Below are 14,669 nucleotides of genomic sequence, written 5' to 3'. Positions count from 1 at the left end.
GTTTAGCAATATGTATACGACTATATTAATTTCAAGCACAGAGTTCCATCCACGACGGATCCACATCAACATGTGAAACAAGATTTAACGTTCTTATTACTAAATTAAAAGTTAGAAAAGAAATATACGCTTTGCTCTTAACTGGGATGTTTTTTCGAATACTTTTATTTCTTGTATTTCTGTTTAATTATTCAATCCTATGGAACCCATTAACGATTCGTTTAGATTCCTAAGCTTACATTTTCCACAATTCGTATGAACGTGCCAGGGATCGAACATGGAATCTCCTGCTCCGTAGGCAGGCGCCTTATCCATTTGGCCACACGTCCTGTAATCCACTTAATTTTTGTCCTTGAAAATTTCCATACCTAATTTCTCCTTATCCGAGGGATGAATTTTTGGGAATGAAACTTTAAACTCGATGGGCTCTATGGACTGTGGAACACATTCATCCTTTTTTGTTCTTAATTTTTCCATCTCGTGATCCTCTAACAAATCTGGAAAACGTTGTTTGATTGCCAGGTATTGTTTAGCAATATGTATACGACTATATTAATTTCAAGCACAGAGTTCCATCCACGACGGATCCACATCAACATGTGAAACAAGATTTAACGTTCTTATTACTAAATTAAAAGTTAGAAAAGAAATATACGCTTTGCTCTTAACTGGGATGTTTTTTCGAATACTTTTATTTCTTGTATTTCTGTTTAATTATTCAATCCTATGGAACCCATTAACGATTCGTTTAGATTCCTAAGCTTACATTTTCCACTATTCGTATGAACGTGCCAGGGATCGAACCTGGAATCTCCTGCTCCGTAGGCAGGCGCCTTATCCATTGGGCCACACGTCCTATTATCCACTTAATTTTGGTCCTTGAAAATTTCCATACCTAATTTCTCCGGATCCGAGGGATGAATTTTTGGGAATGAAACTTTAAACTCGATGGGCTCTATGGACTGTGGAACACATTCATCCTTTTTTGTTCTTAATTTTTCCATCTCGTGATCTTCTAACAAATCTGGAAAATGTTGTTTGATTGCCAGGTTGTTTAGCAATATGTATACGACTATATTAATTTTAAGCACAGAGTTCCATCCACGACGGATCCACATCAACGTGTGAAACAAGATAAAACGTTCTTATTACTAAATTAAAAATTAGAAAAGAAAAATACGCTTTGCTCTTAACTGGGATTTTATTTCGAATACTTTTATTTCTTGTATTTCTGTTTAATTATTCAATCCTATCGAACCCATTAACGATTCGTTTAGATTCTTAAGCTTACATTTTCCACAATTTGTATGAACGTGCCAGGGATCGAACCTGGAATCTCCTGCTCCGTAGGCAGGCGCCTTATCCATTGGGCCACACGTCCTATCTTCCACTTAATTTTTGTCCTTGAAAATTTCCATACCTAATTTCTCCGGATCCGAGGGATGAATTTTTGGGAATGAAATTTTAAACTCGATGGGCTCTATGGACTGTGGAACACATTCATCCTTTTTTGTTCTTAATTTTTCCATCTCGTGATCCTCTAACAAATCTGGAAAATGTTGTTTGATTGCCAGGTTATTTAGCAATATGTATACGACTATATTAATTTCAAGCACAGAGTTCCATCCACGACGGATCCACATCAACATGTGAAACAAGATTAAACGTTCTTATTACTAAATTAAAAGTTAGAAAAGAAATATACGCTTTGCTCTTAACTGGGATGTTTTTTCGAATACTTTTATTTCTTGTATTTCTGTTTAATTATTAAACCTATGGAACCCATTAACGATTCGTTTAGATTCTTAAGCTTACATTTTCCACAATTCGTATGAACGTGCCAGGGATCGAACCTGGAATCTCCTGCTCCGTAGGCAGGCGCCTTATCCATTGGGCCACACGTCCTGTAATCCACTTAATTTTGGTCCTTGAAAATTTCCATACCTAATTTCTCCGGATCCGAGGGATGAATTAAAGAAATAAAAGTATTCTAAATAAAATCCCAATTAAGAGAAAAGCGTATTTTTCTTTTCTAACTTTTAATTTAGTAATAAGAACGTTTAATCTTGTTTCACATGTTGATGTGGATCCGTCGTGGATGGAACTCTGTGCTTGAAATTAATATAGTCGTATAGATATTGCTAAACAATACCTGGCAATCAAACAACGTTTTCCAGATTTGTTAGAGGATCACGAGATGGAAAAATTAAGAACAAAAAAGGATGAATGTGTTCCACAGTCCATAGAGCCCATCGAGTTGAAAGTTTCATTCCCAAAAATTCATCCCTCGGATAAGGAGAAATTAGGTATGGAAATTTTCAAGGACAAAAATTAAGTGGATTACAGGACGTGTGGCCCAATGGATAAGGCGCCTGCCTACGGAGCAGGAGATTCCAGGTTCGATCCCTGGCACGTTCATACGAATTGTGGACAATGTAAGCTTAAGAATCTAAACGAATCGTTAATGGGTTCCATAGGATTGAATAATTAAACAGAAATACAAGAAACAAAAGTATTCGAAAAAACATTCCAGTTAAGAGCAAAGCATATATTTCTTTTCTAACTTTTAATTTAGTAATAAGAACGGTTAATCTTGTTTCACATGTTGATGTGGATCCGTCGTGGATGGAACTCTGTGCTTGAAATTAATATAGTCGTATACATATTGCTAAACAATACCTGGCAATCAAACAACGTTTTCCAGATTTGTTAGAGGATCACGAGATGGAAAAATTAAGAACAAAAAAGGATGAATGTGTTCCACAGTCCATAGAGCCCATCGAGTTTAAAGTTTCATTCCCAAAAATTCATCCCTCGGATCCGGAGAAATTAGGTATGGAAATTTTCAAGGACCAAAATTTAGTGGATTACAGGACGTGTGGCCCAATGGATAAGGCGCCTGCCTACGGAGCAGGAGATTCCAGGTTCGATCCCTGGCACGTTCATACGAATTGTGGAAAATGTAAGCTTAAGAATCTAAACGAATCGTTAATGGGTTCCATAGGTTTGAATAATTAAACAGAAATACAAGAAATAAAAGTATTCGAAAAAACATCCCAGTTAAGAGCAAAGCGTATATTTCTTTTCTAACTTTTAATTTAGTAATAAGAACGTTTAATCTTGTTTCACATGTTGATGTGGATCCGTCGTGGATGGAACTCTGTGCTTGAAATTAATATAGTCGTATACATATTGCTAAATAACCTGGCAATCAAACAACATTTTCCAGATTTGTTAGAGGATCACGAGATGGAAAAATTAAGAACAAAAAAGGATGAATGTGTTCCACAGTCCATAGAGCCCATCGAGTTTAAAGTTTCATTCCCAAAAATTCATCCCTCGGATCCGGAGAAATTAGGTATGGAAATTTTCAAGGACAAAAATTAAGTGGAAGATAGGACGTGTGGCCCAATGGATAAGGCGCCTGCCTACGGAGCAGGAGATTCCAGGTTCGATCCCTGGCACGTTCATACAAATTGTGGAAAATGTAAGCTTAAGAATCTAAACGAATCGTTAATGGGTTCGATAGGATTGAATAATTAAACAGAAATACAAGAAATAAAAGTATTCGAAATAAAATCCCAGTTAAGAGCAAAGCGTATTTTTCTTTTCTAATTTTTAATTTAGTAATAAGAACGTTTTATCTTGTTTCACACGTTGATGTGGATCCGTCGTGGATGGAACTCTGTGCTTAAAATTAATATAGTCGTATACATATTGCTAAACAACCTGGCAATCAAACAACATTTTCCAGATTTGTTAGAAGATCACGAGATGGAAAAATTAAGAACAAAAAAGGATGAATGTGTTCCACAGTCCATAGAGCCCATCGAGTTTAAAGTTTCATTCCCAAAAATTCATCCCTCGGATCCGGAGAAATTAGGTATGGAAATTTTCAAGGACCAAAATTAAGTGGATTATAGGACGTGTGGCCCAATGGATAAGGCGCCTGCCTACGGAGCAGGAGATTCCAGGTTCGATCCCTGGCACGTTCATACGAATAGTGGAAAATGTAAGCTTAGGAATCTAAACGAATCGTTAATGGGTTCCATAGGATTGAATAATTAAACAGAAATACAAGAAATAAAAGTATTCGAAAAAACATCCCAGTTAAGAGCAAAGCGTATATTTCTTTTCTAACTTTTAATTTAGTAATAAGAACGTTAAATCTTGTTTCACATGTTGATGTGGATCCGTCGTGGATGGAACTCTGTGCTTGAAATTAATATAGTCGTATACATATTGCTAAACAATACCTGGCAATCAAACAACGTTTTCCAGATTTGTTAGAGGATCACGAGATGGAAAAATTAAGAACAAAAAAGGATGAATGTGTTCCACAGTCCATAGAGCCCATCGAGTTTAAAGTTTCATTCCCAAAAATTCATCCCTCGGATAAGGAGAAATTAGGTATGGAAATTTTCAAGGACAAAAATTAAGTGGATTACAGGACGTGTGGCCAAATGGATAAGGCGCCTGCCTACGGAGCAGGAGATTCCATGTTCGATCCCTGGCACGTTCATACGAATTGTGGAAAATGAAAGCTTAAGAATCTAAACGAATCGTTAATGGGTTCCATAGGATTGAATAATTAAACAGAAATACAAGAAATAAAAGTATTCTAAATAAAATCCCAATTAAGAGAAAAGCGTATTTTTCTTTTCTAATTTTTAATTTAGTAATAAGAACGTTTTATCTTGTTTCACACGTTGATGTGGATCCGTCGTGGATGGAATTCTGTGCTTAAAATTAATATAGTCGTATACATATTGCTAAACAACCTGGCAATCAAACAACATTTTCCAGATTTGTTAGAAGATCACGAGATGGAAAAATTAAGAACAAAAAAGGATGAATGTGTTCCACAGTCCATAGAGCCCATCGAGTTTAAAGTTTCATTCCCAAAAATTCATCCCTCGGATCCCGAGAAATTAGGTATGGAAATTTTCAAGGACCAAAATTAAGTGGATTACAGGACGTGTGGCCCAATGGATAAGGCGCCTGCCTACGGAGCAGGAGATTCCAGGTTCGATCCCTGGCACGTTCATACGAATTGTGGAAAATGTAAGCTTAAGAATCTAAACGAATCATTAATGGGTTCCATAGGATTGAATAATTAAACAGAAATACAAGAAATAAAAGTATTCGAAAAAACATCCCAGTTAAGAGCAAAGCGTATATTTCTTTTCTAACTTTCAATTTAGTAATAAGAACGTTTTATCTTGTTTCACATGTTGATGTGGATCCGTCGTGGATGGAACTCTGTGCTTGAAATTAATATAGTCGTATAGATATTGCTAAACAATACCTGGCAATCAAACAACGTTTTCAAGATTTGTTAGAGGATCACGAGATGGAAAAATTAAGAACAAAAAAGGATGAATGTGTTCCACAGTCCATAGAGCCCATCGAGTTTAAAGTTTCATTCCCAAAAATTCATCCCTCGGATAAGGAGAAATTAGGTATGGAAATTTTCAAGGACAAAAATTAAGTGGATTACAGGACGTGTGGCCCAATGGATAAGGCGCCTGCCTACGGAGCAGGAGATTCCAGGTTCGATCCCTGGCACGTTCATACGAATTGTGGACAATGTAAGCTTAAGAATCTAAACGAATCGTTAATGGGTTCCATAGGATTGAATAATTAAACAGAAATACAAGAAATAAAAGTATTCGAAAAAACATCCCAGTTAAGAGCAAAGCATATATTTCTTTTCTAACTTTTAATTTAGTAATAAGAACGGTTAATCTTGTTTCACATGTTAATGTGGATCCGTCGTGGATGGAACTCTGTGCTTGAAATTAATATAGTCGTATACATATTGCTAAACAATACCTGGCAATCAAACAACGTTTTCCAGATTTGTTAGAGGATCACGAGATGGAAAAATTAAGAACAAAAAAGGATGAATGTGTTCCACAGTCCATAGAGCCCATCGAGTTTAAAGTTTCATTCTTAAAAATTCATCCCTCGGATCCGGAGAAATTAGGTATGGAAATTTTCAAGGACAAAAATTAAGTGGATTACAGGACGTGTGGCCCAATGGATAAGGCGCCTGCCTACGGAGCAGGAGATTCCAGGTTCGATCCCTGGCACGTTCATACGAATTGTGGAAAATGTAAGCTTAAGAATCTAAACGAATCGTTAATGGGTTCCATAGGTTTGAATAATTAAACAGAAATACAAGAAATAAAAGTATTCGAAAAAACATCCCAGTTAAGAGCAAAGCGTATATTTCTTTTCTAACTTTTAATTTAGTAATAAGAACGTTAAATCTTGTTTCACATGTTGATGTGGATCCGTCGTGGATGGAACTCTGTGCTTGAAATTAATATAGTCGTATACATATTGCTAAATAACCTGGCAATCAAACAACATTTTCCAGATTTGTTAGAGGATCACGAGATGGAAAAATTAAGAACAAAAAAGGATGAATGTGTTCCACAGTCCATAGAGCCCATCGAGTTTAAAGTTTCATTCCCAAAAATTCATCCCTCGGATCCGGAGAAATTAGGTATGGAAATTTTCAAGGACCAAAATTAAGTGGATTACAGGACGTGTGGCCCAATGGATAAGGCGCCTGCCTACGGAGCAGGAGATTCCAGGTTCGATCCCTGGCACGTTCATACGAATTGTGGAAAATGTAAGCTTAAGAATCTAAACGAATCGTTAATGGGTTCCATAGGTTTGAATAATTAAACAGAAATACAAGAAATAAAAGTATTCGAAAAAACATCCCAGTTAAGAGCAAAGCGTATATTTCTTTTCTAACTTTTAATTTAGTAATAAGAACGTTTAATCTTGTTTCACATGTTGATGTGGATCCGTCGTGGATGGAACTCTGTGCTTGAAATTAATATAGTCGTATACATATTGCTAAATAACCTGGCAATCAAACAACATTTTCCAGATTTGTTAGAGGATCACGAGATGGAAAAATTAAGAAAAAAAAAGGATGAATGTGTTCCACAGTCCATAGAGCCCATCGAGTTTAAAGTTTCATTCCCAAAAATTCATCCCTCGGATCCGGAGAAATTAGGTATGGAAATTTTCAAGGACAAAAATTAAGTGGAAGATAGGACGTGTGGCCCAATGGATAAGGCGCCTGCCTACGGAGCAGGAGATTCCAGGTTCGATCCCTGGCACGTTCATACAAATTGTGGAAAATGTAAGCTTAAGAATCTAAACGAATCGTTAATGGGTTCGATAGGATTGAATAATTAAACAGAAATATAAGAAATAAAAGTATTCGAAATAAAATCCCAGTTAAGAGCAAAGCGTATTTTTCTTTTCTAATTTTTAATTTAGTAATAAGAACGTTTTATCTTGTTTCACACGTTGATGTGGATCCGTCGTGGATGGAACTCTGTGCTTGAAATTAATATAGTCGTATACATATTGCTAAACAATACCTGGCAATCAAACAACGTTTTCCAGATTTGTTACAAGATCACGAGATGGAAAAATTAAGAACAAAAAAGGATGAATGTGTTCCACAGTCCATAGAGCCCATCGAGTTTAAAGTTTCATTCCCAAAAATTCATCCCTCGGATCCGGAGAAATTAGGTATGGAAATTTTCAAGGACCAAAATTAAGTGGATTACAGGACGTGTGGCCCAATGGATAAGGCGCCTGCCTACGGAGCAGGAGATTCCAGGTTCGATCCCTGGCACGTTCATACGAATTGTGGACAATGTAAGCTTAAGAATCTAAACGAATCGTTAATGGGTTCCATAGGATTGAATAATTAAACAGAAATACAAGAAATAAAAGTATTCGAAAAAACATCCCAGTTAAGAGCAAAGCATATATTTCTTTTCTAACTTTTAATTTAGTAATAAGAACGGTTAATCTTGTTTCACATGTTGATGTGGATCCGTCGTGGATGGAACTCTGTGCTTGAAATTAATATAGTCGTATACATATTGCTAAACAATACCTGGCAATCAAACAACGTTTTCCAGATTTGTTAGAGGATCACGAGATGGAAAAATTAAGAACAAAAAAGGATGAATGTGTTCCACAGTCCATAGAGCCCATCGAGTTTAAAGTTTCATTCCCAAAAATTCATCCCTCGGATAAGGAGAAATTAGGTATGGAAATTTTCAAGGACAAAAATTAAGTGGATTACAGGACGTGTGGCCCAATGGATAAGGCGCCTGCCTACGGAGCAGGAGATTCCAGGTTCGATCCCTGGCACGTTCATACGAATTGTGGAAAATGTAAGCTTAAGAATCTAAACGAATCGTTAATGGGTTCCATAGGATTGAATAATTAAACAGAAATACAAGAAATAAAAGTATTCGAAAAAACATCCCAGTTAAGAGCAAAGCGTATATTTCTTTTCTAACTTTTAATTTAGTAATAAGAACGTTTAATCTTGTTTCACATGTTGATGTGGATCCGTCGTGGATGGAACTCTGTGCTTGAAATTAATATAGTCGTATACATATTGCTAAACAATACCTGGCAATCAAACAACGTTTTCCAGATTTGTTAGAGGATCACGAGATGGAAAAATTAAGAACAAAAAAGGATGAATGTGTTCCACAGTCCATAGAGCCCATCGAGTTTAAAGTTTCATTCCCAAAAATTCATCCCTCGGATAAGGAGAAATTAGGTATGGAAATTTTCAAGGACAAAAATTAAGTGGATTACAGGACGTGTGGCCCAATGGATAAGGCGCCTGCCTACGGAGCAGGAGATTCCAGGTTCGATCCCTGGCACGTTCATACGAATTGTGGAAAATGTAAGCTTAAGAATCTAAACGAATCGTTAATGGGTTCCATAGGATTGAATAATTAAACAGAAATACAAGAAATAAAAGTATTCGAAAAAACATCCCAGTTAAGAGCAAAGCGTATATTTCTTTTCTAACTTTTAATTTAGTAATAAGAACGTTTAATCTTGTTTCACATGTTGATGTGGATCCGTCGTGGATGGAACTCTGTGCTTGAAATTAATATAGTCGTATACATATTGCTAAACAATACCTGGCAATCAAACAACGTTTTCCAGATTTGTTAGAGGATCACGAGATGGAAAAATTAAGAACAAAAAAGGATGAATGTGTTCCACAGTCCATAGAGCCCATCGAGTTTAAAGTTTCATTCCCAAAAATTCATCCCTCGGATCCGGAGAAATTAGGTATGGAAATTTTTAAGGACAATAATTAAGTGGATTACAGGACGTGTGGCCCAATGGATAAGGCGCCTGCCTACGGAGCAGGAGATTCCAGGTTCGATCCCTGGCACGTTCATACGAATTGTGGAAAATGTAAGCTTAAGAATCTAAACGAATCGTTAATGGGTTCCATAGGATTGAATAATTAAACAGAAATACAAGAAATAAAAGTATTCGAAATAAAATCCCAGTTAAGAGCAAAGCGTTTTTTTCTTTTCTAATTTTTAATTAAGTAATAAGAACGTTTTATCTTGTTTCACACGTTGATGTGGATCCGTCGTAGATGGAACTCTTTGCTTGAAATTAATATAGTCGTATAGATATTGCTAAATAACCTGGCAATCAAACAACATTTTCCAGATTTGTTAGAGAATCACGAGATGGAAATATTAAGAACAAAAAAGGATGAATGTGTTCCACAGTCCATAGAGCCCATCGAGTTTAAAGTTTCATTCCCAAAAATTCATCCCTCGGATCCGGAGAAATTAGGTATGGAAATTTTCAAGGACAAAAATTAAGTGGAAGATAGGACGTGTGGCCCAATGGATAAGGCGCCTGCCTACGGAGCAAGAGATTCCAGGTTCGATCCCTGGCACGTTCATACAAATTGTGGAAAATGTAAGTTTAAGAATCTAAACGAATCGTTAATGGGTTCGATAGGATTGAATAATTAAACAGAAATAGAAGAAATAAAAGTATTCGAAATAAAATCCCAGTTAAGAGCAAAGCGTATTTTTCTTTTCTAATTTTTAATTTAGTTATAAGAACGTTTTATCTTGTTTCACACGTTGATGTGGATCCGTCGTGGATGGAACTCTGTGCTTAAAATTAATATAGTCGTATACATATTGCTAAACAACCTGGCAATCAAACAACATTTTCCAGATTTGTTAGAAGATCACGAGATGGAAAAATTAAGAACAAAAAAGGATGAATGTGTTCCACAGTCCATAGAGCCCATCGAGTTTAAAGTTTCATTCCCAAAAATTCATCCCTCGGATCCGGAGAAATTAGGTATGGAAATTTTCAAGGACCAAAGTAAAGTGGATTACAGGACGTGTGGCCCAATGGATAAGGCGCCTGCCTACGGAGCAGGAGATTCCAGGTTCGATCCCTGGCACGTTCATACGAATTGTGGAAAATGTAAGCTTAGGAATCTAAACGAATCGTTAATGGGTTCCATAGGATTGAATAATTAAACAGAAATACAAGAAATAAAAGTATTCGAAAAAACATCCCAGTTAAGAGCAAAGCGTATATTTCTTTTCTAACTTTTAATTTAGTAATAAGAACGTTAAATCTTGTTTCACATGTTGATGTGGATCCGTCGTGGATGGAACTCTGTGCTTGAAATTAATATAGTCGTATACATATTGCTAAACAATACCTGGCAATCAAACAACGTTTTCCAGATTTGTTAGAGGATCACGAGATGGAAAAATTAAGAACAAAAAAGGATGAATGTGTTCCACAGTCCATAGAGCCCATCGAGTTTAAAGTTTCATTCCCAAAAATTCATCCCTCGGATCCGGAGAAATTAGGTATGGAAATTTTCAAGGACAAAAATTAGGTGGATTACAGGACGTGTGGCCCAATGGATAAGGCGCCTGCCTACGGAGCAGGAGATTCCAGGTTCGATCCCTGGCACGTTCATACGAATTGTGGAAAATGAAAGCTTAAGAATCTAAACGAATCGTTAATGGGTTCCATAGGATTGAATAATTAAACAGAAATACAAGAAATAAAAGTATTCGAAAAAACATCCCAGTTAAGAGCAAAGCATATATTTCTTTTCTAACTTTTAATTTAGTAATAAGAACGTTTAATCTTGTTTCACATGTTGATGTGGATCCGTCGTGGATGGAACTCTGTGCTTGAAATTAATATAGTCGTATACATATTGCTAAACAATACCTGGCAATCAAACAACGTTTTCCAGATTTGTTAGAGGATCACGAGATGGAAAAATTAAGAACAAAAAAGGATGAATGTGTTCCACAGTCCATAGAGCCCATCGAGTTTAAAGTTTCATTCCCAAAAATTCATCCCTCGGATAAGGAGAAATTAGGTATGGAAATTTTTAAGGACAAAAATTAAGTGGATTACAGGACGTGTGGCCCAATGGATAAGGCGCCTGCCTATGGAGCAGGAGATTCCAGGTTCGATCCCTGGCACGTTCATACGAATTGTGGAAAATGTAAGCTTAAGAATCTAAACGAATCGTTAATGGGTTCCATAGGATTGAATAATTAAACAGAAATACAAGAAATAATTGTATTCGAAATAAAATCCCAGTTAAGAGCAAAGCGTTTTTTCTTTTCTAATTTTAAATTAAGTAATAAGAACGTTTTATCTTGTTTCACACGTTGATGTGGATCCGTCGTGGATGGAACTCTGTGCTTGAAATTAATATAGTCGTATACATATTGCTAAACAATGCCTGGCAATCAAACAACGTTTTCCAGATTTGTTAGAGGATCACGAGATGGAAAAATTAAGAACAAAAAAGGATGAATGTGTTCCACAGTCCATAGAGCCCATCGAGTTTAAAGTTTCATTCCCAAAAATTCATCCCTCGGATCCGGAGAAATTAGGTATGGAAATTTTCAAGGACAAAAATTAGGTGGATTACAGGACGTGTGGCCCAATGGATAAGGCGCCTGCCTACGGAGCAGGAGATTCCAGGTTCGATCCCTGGCACGTTCATACGAATTGTGGAAAATGAAAGCTTAAGAATCTAAACGAATCGTTAATGGGTTCCATAGGATTGAATAATTAAACAGAAATACAAGAAATAAAAGTATTCGAAAAAACATCCCAGTTAAGAGCAAAGCGTATATTTCTTTTCTAACTTTTAATTTAGTAATAAGAACGTTTAATCTTGTTTCACATGTTGATGTGGATCCGTCGTGGATGGAACTCTGTGCTTGAAATTAATATAGTCGTATACATATTGCTAAACAATACCTGGCAATCAAACAACGTTTTCCAGATTTGTTAGAGGATCACGAGATGGAAAAATTAAGAACAAAAAAGGATGAATGTGTTCCACAGTCCATAGAGCCCATCGAGTTTAAAGTTTCATTCCCAAAAATTCATCCCTCGGATAAGGAGAAATTAGGTATGGAAATTTTTAAGGACAAAAATTAAGTGGATTACAGGACGTGTGGCCCAATGGATAAGGCGCCTGCCTACGGAGCAGGAGATTCCAGGTTCGATCCCTGGCACGTTCATACGAATTGTGGAAAATGTAAGCTTAAGAATCTAAACGAATCGTTAATGGGTTTCATAGGATTGAATAATTAAACAGAAATACAAGAAATAAAAGTATTCGAAATAAAATCCCAGTTAAGAGCAAAGCGTTTTTTTCTTTTCTAATTTTTAATTAAGTAATAAGAACGTTTTATCTTTTTTCACACGTTGATGTGGATCCGTCGTGGATGGAACTCTGTGCTTGAAATTAATATAGTCGTATACATATTGCTAAACAATGCCTGGCAATCAAACAACGTTTTCCAGATTTGTTAGAGGATCACGAGATGGAAAAATTAAGAACAAAAAAGGATGAATGTGTTCCACAGTCCATAGAGCCCATCGAGTTTAAAGTTTCATTCCCAAAAATTCATCCCTCGGATCCGGAGAAATTAGGTATGGAAATTTTCAAGGACAAAAATTAAGTGGAAGATAGGACGTGTGGCCCAATGGATTAGGCGCCTGTTTACGGAGCAGGAGATTCCAGGTTCGATCCCTGGCACGTTCATACGAATTGTGGAAAATGTAAGCTTAGGAATCAAAACGAATCGTTAATGGATTCCATATGATTGAATAATTAAACAGAAATACAAGAAATAAAAGTATTCGAAAAAACATCCCAGTTAAGAGCAAAGCGTATATTTCTTTTCTAACTTTTAATTTAGTAATAAGAACGTTAAATCTTGTTTCACATGTTGATGTGGATCCGTCGTGGATGGAACTCTGTGCTTGAAATTAATATAGTCGTATACATATTGCTAAACAACCTGGCAATCAAACAACATTTTCTAGATTTGTTAGAAGATCACGGGATGGAAAAATTAAGAACAAAAAAGGATGAATGTGTTCCACAGTCCATAGAGCCCATCGAGTTTAAAGTTTCATTCCCAAAAATTCATCCCTCGGATCCGGAGAAATTAGGTATGGAAATTTTCAAGGACCAAAATTAAGTGGATTACAGGACGTGTGGCCCAATGGATAAGGCGCCTGCCTACGGAGCAGGAGATTCCAGGTTCGATCCCTGGCACGTTCATACGAATTGTGGAAAATGTAAGCTTAGGAATCTAAACAAATCGTTAATGGGTTCCATAGGATTGAATAATTAAACAGAAATACAAGAAATAAAAGTATTCGAAAAAACATCCCAGTTAAGAGTAAAGCGTATATTTCTTTTCTAACTTTTAATTTAGTAATAAGAACGTTTAATCTTGTTTCACATGTTGATGTGGATCCGTCGTGGATGGAACTCTGTGCTTGAAATTAATATAGTCGTATACATATTGCTAAACAATACCTGGCAATCAAACAACGTTTTCCAGATTTGTTAGAGGAACACGAGATGGAAAAATTAAGAACAAAAAAGGATGAATGTGTTCCACAGTTCATAGAGCCCATCGAGTTTAAAGTTTCATTCCCAAAAATTCATCCCTCGGATAAGAAGAAATTAGGTATGGAAATTTTCAAGGACAAAAATTAAGTGGATTACAGGACGTGTGGCCCAATGGATAAGGCGCCTGCCTACGGAGCAGGAGATTCCAGGTTCGATCCCTGGCACGTTCATCCGAATTGTGGAAAATGTAAGCTTAAGAATCTAAACGAATCGTTAATGGGTTCCATAGGATTGAATAATTAAACAGAAATACAAGAAATAAAAGTATTCTAAATAAAATCCCAATTAAGAGAAAAGCGTATTTTTCTTTTCTAACTTTTAATTTAGTAATAAGAACGTTTTATCTTGTTTCACACGTTGATGTGGATCCGTCGTGGATGGAACTCTTTGCTTAAAATTAATATAGTCGTATACATATTGCTAAACAACCTGGCAATCAAACAACATTTTCTAGATTTGTTAGAAGATCACGAGATGGAAAAATTAAAAACAAAAAAGGATGAATGTGTTCCACAGTCCATAGAGCCCATCGAGTTTAAAGTTTCATTCCCAAAAATTCATCCCTCGGATCCGGAGAAATTATGTATGGAAATTTTCAAGGACCAAAATTAAGTGGATTACAGGACGTGTGGCCCAATGGATAAGGCGCCTGCCTACGGAGCAGGAGATTCCAGGTTCGATCCCTGGCACGTTCATACGAATTGTGGAAATTGTAAGCTTAGGAATCTAAACGAATCGTTAATGGGTTCCATAGGATTGAATAATTAAACAGAAATACAAGAAATAAAAGTATTCGAAAAAACATCCCAGTTAAGAGCAAAGCGTATATTTCTTTTCTAACTTT

The 14,669-nt window shown here is 36.3% G+C and overlaps 1 protein-coding gene and 24 non-coding genes across 25 annotated transcripts in view; 21 read left to right on the top strand and 4 right to left on the bottom strand.

Annotated features, from left to right (window-relative positions):
* LOC124203399 (mRNA-capping enzyme-like) overlaps positions 1-14,669 on the bottom strand; it is an 80,941-nt gene that overhangs the window by 25,110 nt on the left and 41,162 nt on the right. The window lies entirely within an intron of this gene.
* Positions 784-856, bottom strand: Trnar-acg. Its single transcript has one exon. It is a non-coding gene; the product is annotated as a tRNA-Arg (tRNA).
* On the bottom strand, positions 1,309-1,381 carry Trnar-acg. The gene has a single exon. It is a non-coding gene; the product is annotated as a tRNA-Arg (tRNA).
* Trnar-acg lies at positions 1,833-1,905 on the bottom strand. Its single transcript has one exon. It is a non-coding gene; the product is annotated as a tRNA-Arg (tRNA).
* Positions 2,346-2,418, top strand: Trnar-acg. Its single transcript has one exon. It is a non-coding gene; the product is annotated as a tRNA-Arg (tRNA).
* Trnar-acg lies at positions 2,873-2,945 on the top strand. The gene has a single exon. It is a non-coding gene; the product is annotated as a tRNA-Arg (tRNA).
* Positions 3,398-3,470, top strand: Trnar-acg. The gene has a single exon. It is a non-coding gene; the product is annotated as a tRNA-Arg (tRNA).
* Trnar-acg lies at positions 3,923-3,995 on the top strand. The gene has a single exon. It is a non-coding gene; the product is annotated as a tRNA-Arg (tRNA).
* Positions 4,975-5,047, top strand: Trnar-acg. The gene has a single exon. It is a non-coding gene; the product is annotated as a tRNA-Arg (tRNA).
* Trnar-acg lies at positions 5,502-5,574 on the top strand. The gene has a single exon. It is a non-coding gene; the product is annotated as a tRNA-Arg (tRNA).
* Positions 6,029-6,101, top strand: Trnar-acg. Its single transcript has one exon. It is a non-coding gene; the product is annotated as a tRNA-Arg (tRNA).
* Trnar-acg lies at positions 6,554-6,626 on the top strand. Its single transcript has one exon. It is a non-coding gene; the product is annotated as a tRNA-Arg (tRNA).
* Trnar-acg lies at positions 7,079-7,151 on the top strand. The gene has a single exon. It is a non-coding gene; the product is annotated as a tRNA-Arg (tRNA).
* Trnar-acg lies at positions 7,606-7,678 on the top strand. Its single transcript has one exon. It is a non-coding gene; the product is annotated as a tRNA-Arg (tRNA).
* Trnar-acg lies at positions 8,133-8,205 on the top strand. The gene has a single exon. It is a non-coding gene; the product is annotated as a tRNA-Arg (tRNA).
* On the top strand, positions 8,660-8,732 carry Trnar-acg. The gene has a single exon. It is a non-coding gene; the product is annotated as a tRNA-Arg (tRNA).
* Positions 9,187-9,259, top strand: Trnar-acg. The gene has a single exon. It is a non-coding gene; the product is annotated as a tRNA-Arg (tRNA).
* Trnar-acg lies at positions 10,237-10,309 on the top strand. Its single transcript has one exon. It is a non-coding gene; the product is annotated as a tRNA-Arg (tRNA).
* Positions 10,764-10,836, top strand: Trnar-acg. The gene has a single exon. It is a non-coding gene; the product is annotated as a tRNA-Arg (tRNA).
* Positions 11,291-11,363, top strand: Trnah-aug. Its single transcript has one exon. It is a non-coding gene; the product is annotated as a tRNA-His (tRNA).
* Positions 11,817-11,889, top strand: Trnar-acg. The gene has a single exon. It is a non-coding gene; the product is annotated as a tRNA-Arg (tRNA).
* Trnar-acg lies at positions 12,344-12,416 on the top strand. Its single transcript has one exon. It is a non-coding gene; the product is annotated as a tRNA-Arg (tRNA).
* Positions 13,396-13,468, top strand: Trnar-acg. Its single transcript has one exon. It is a non-coding gene; the product is annotated as a tRNA-Arg (tRNA).
* Trnar-acg lies at positions 13,923-13,995 on the top strand. Its single transcript has one exon. It is a non-coding gene; the product is annotated as a tRNA-Arg (tRNA).
* Trnar-acg lies at positions 14,448-14,520 on the top strand. Its single transcript has one exon. It is a non-coding gene; the product is annotated as a tRNA-Arg (tRNA).

The sequence above is a fragment of the Daphnia pulex genome, chromosome 2, assembly GCF_021134715.1.
Source record: "Daphnia pulex isolate KAP4 chromosome 2, ASM2113471v1".
Classification (NCBI taxonomy): Eukaryota; Metazoa; Arthropoda; class Branchiopoda; order Diplostraca; family Daphniidae; genus Daphnia; species Daphnia pulex.
Note: the sequence above shows the minus strand (reverse complement) of the source record. Positions and strands in the feature narration are given on the sequence as shown.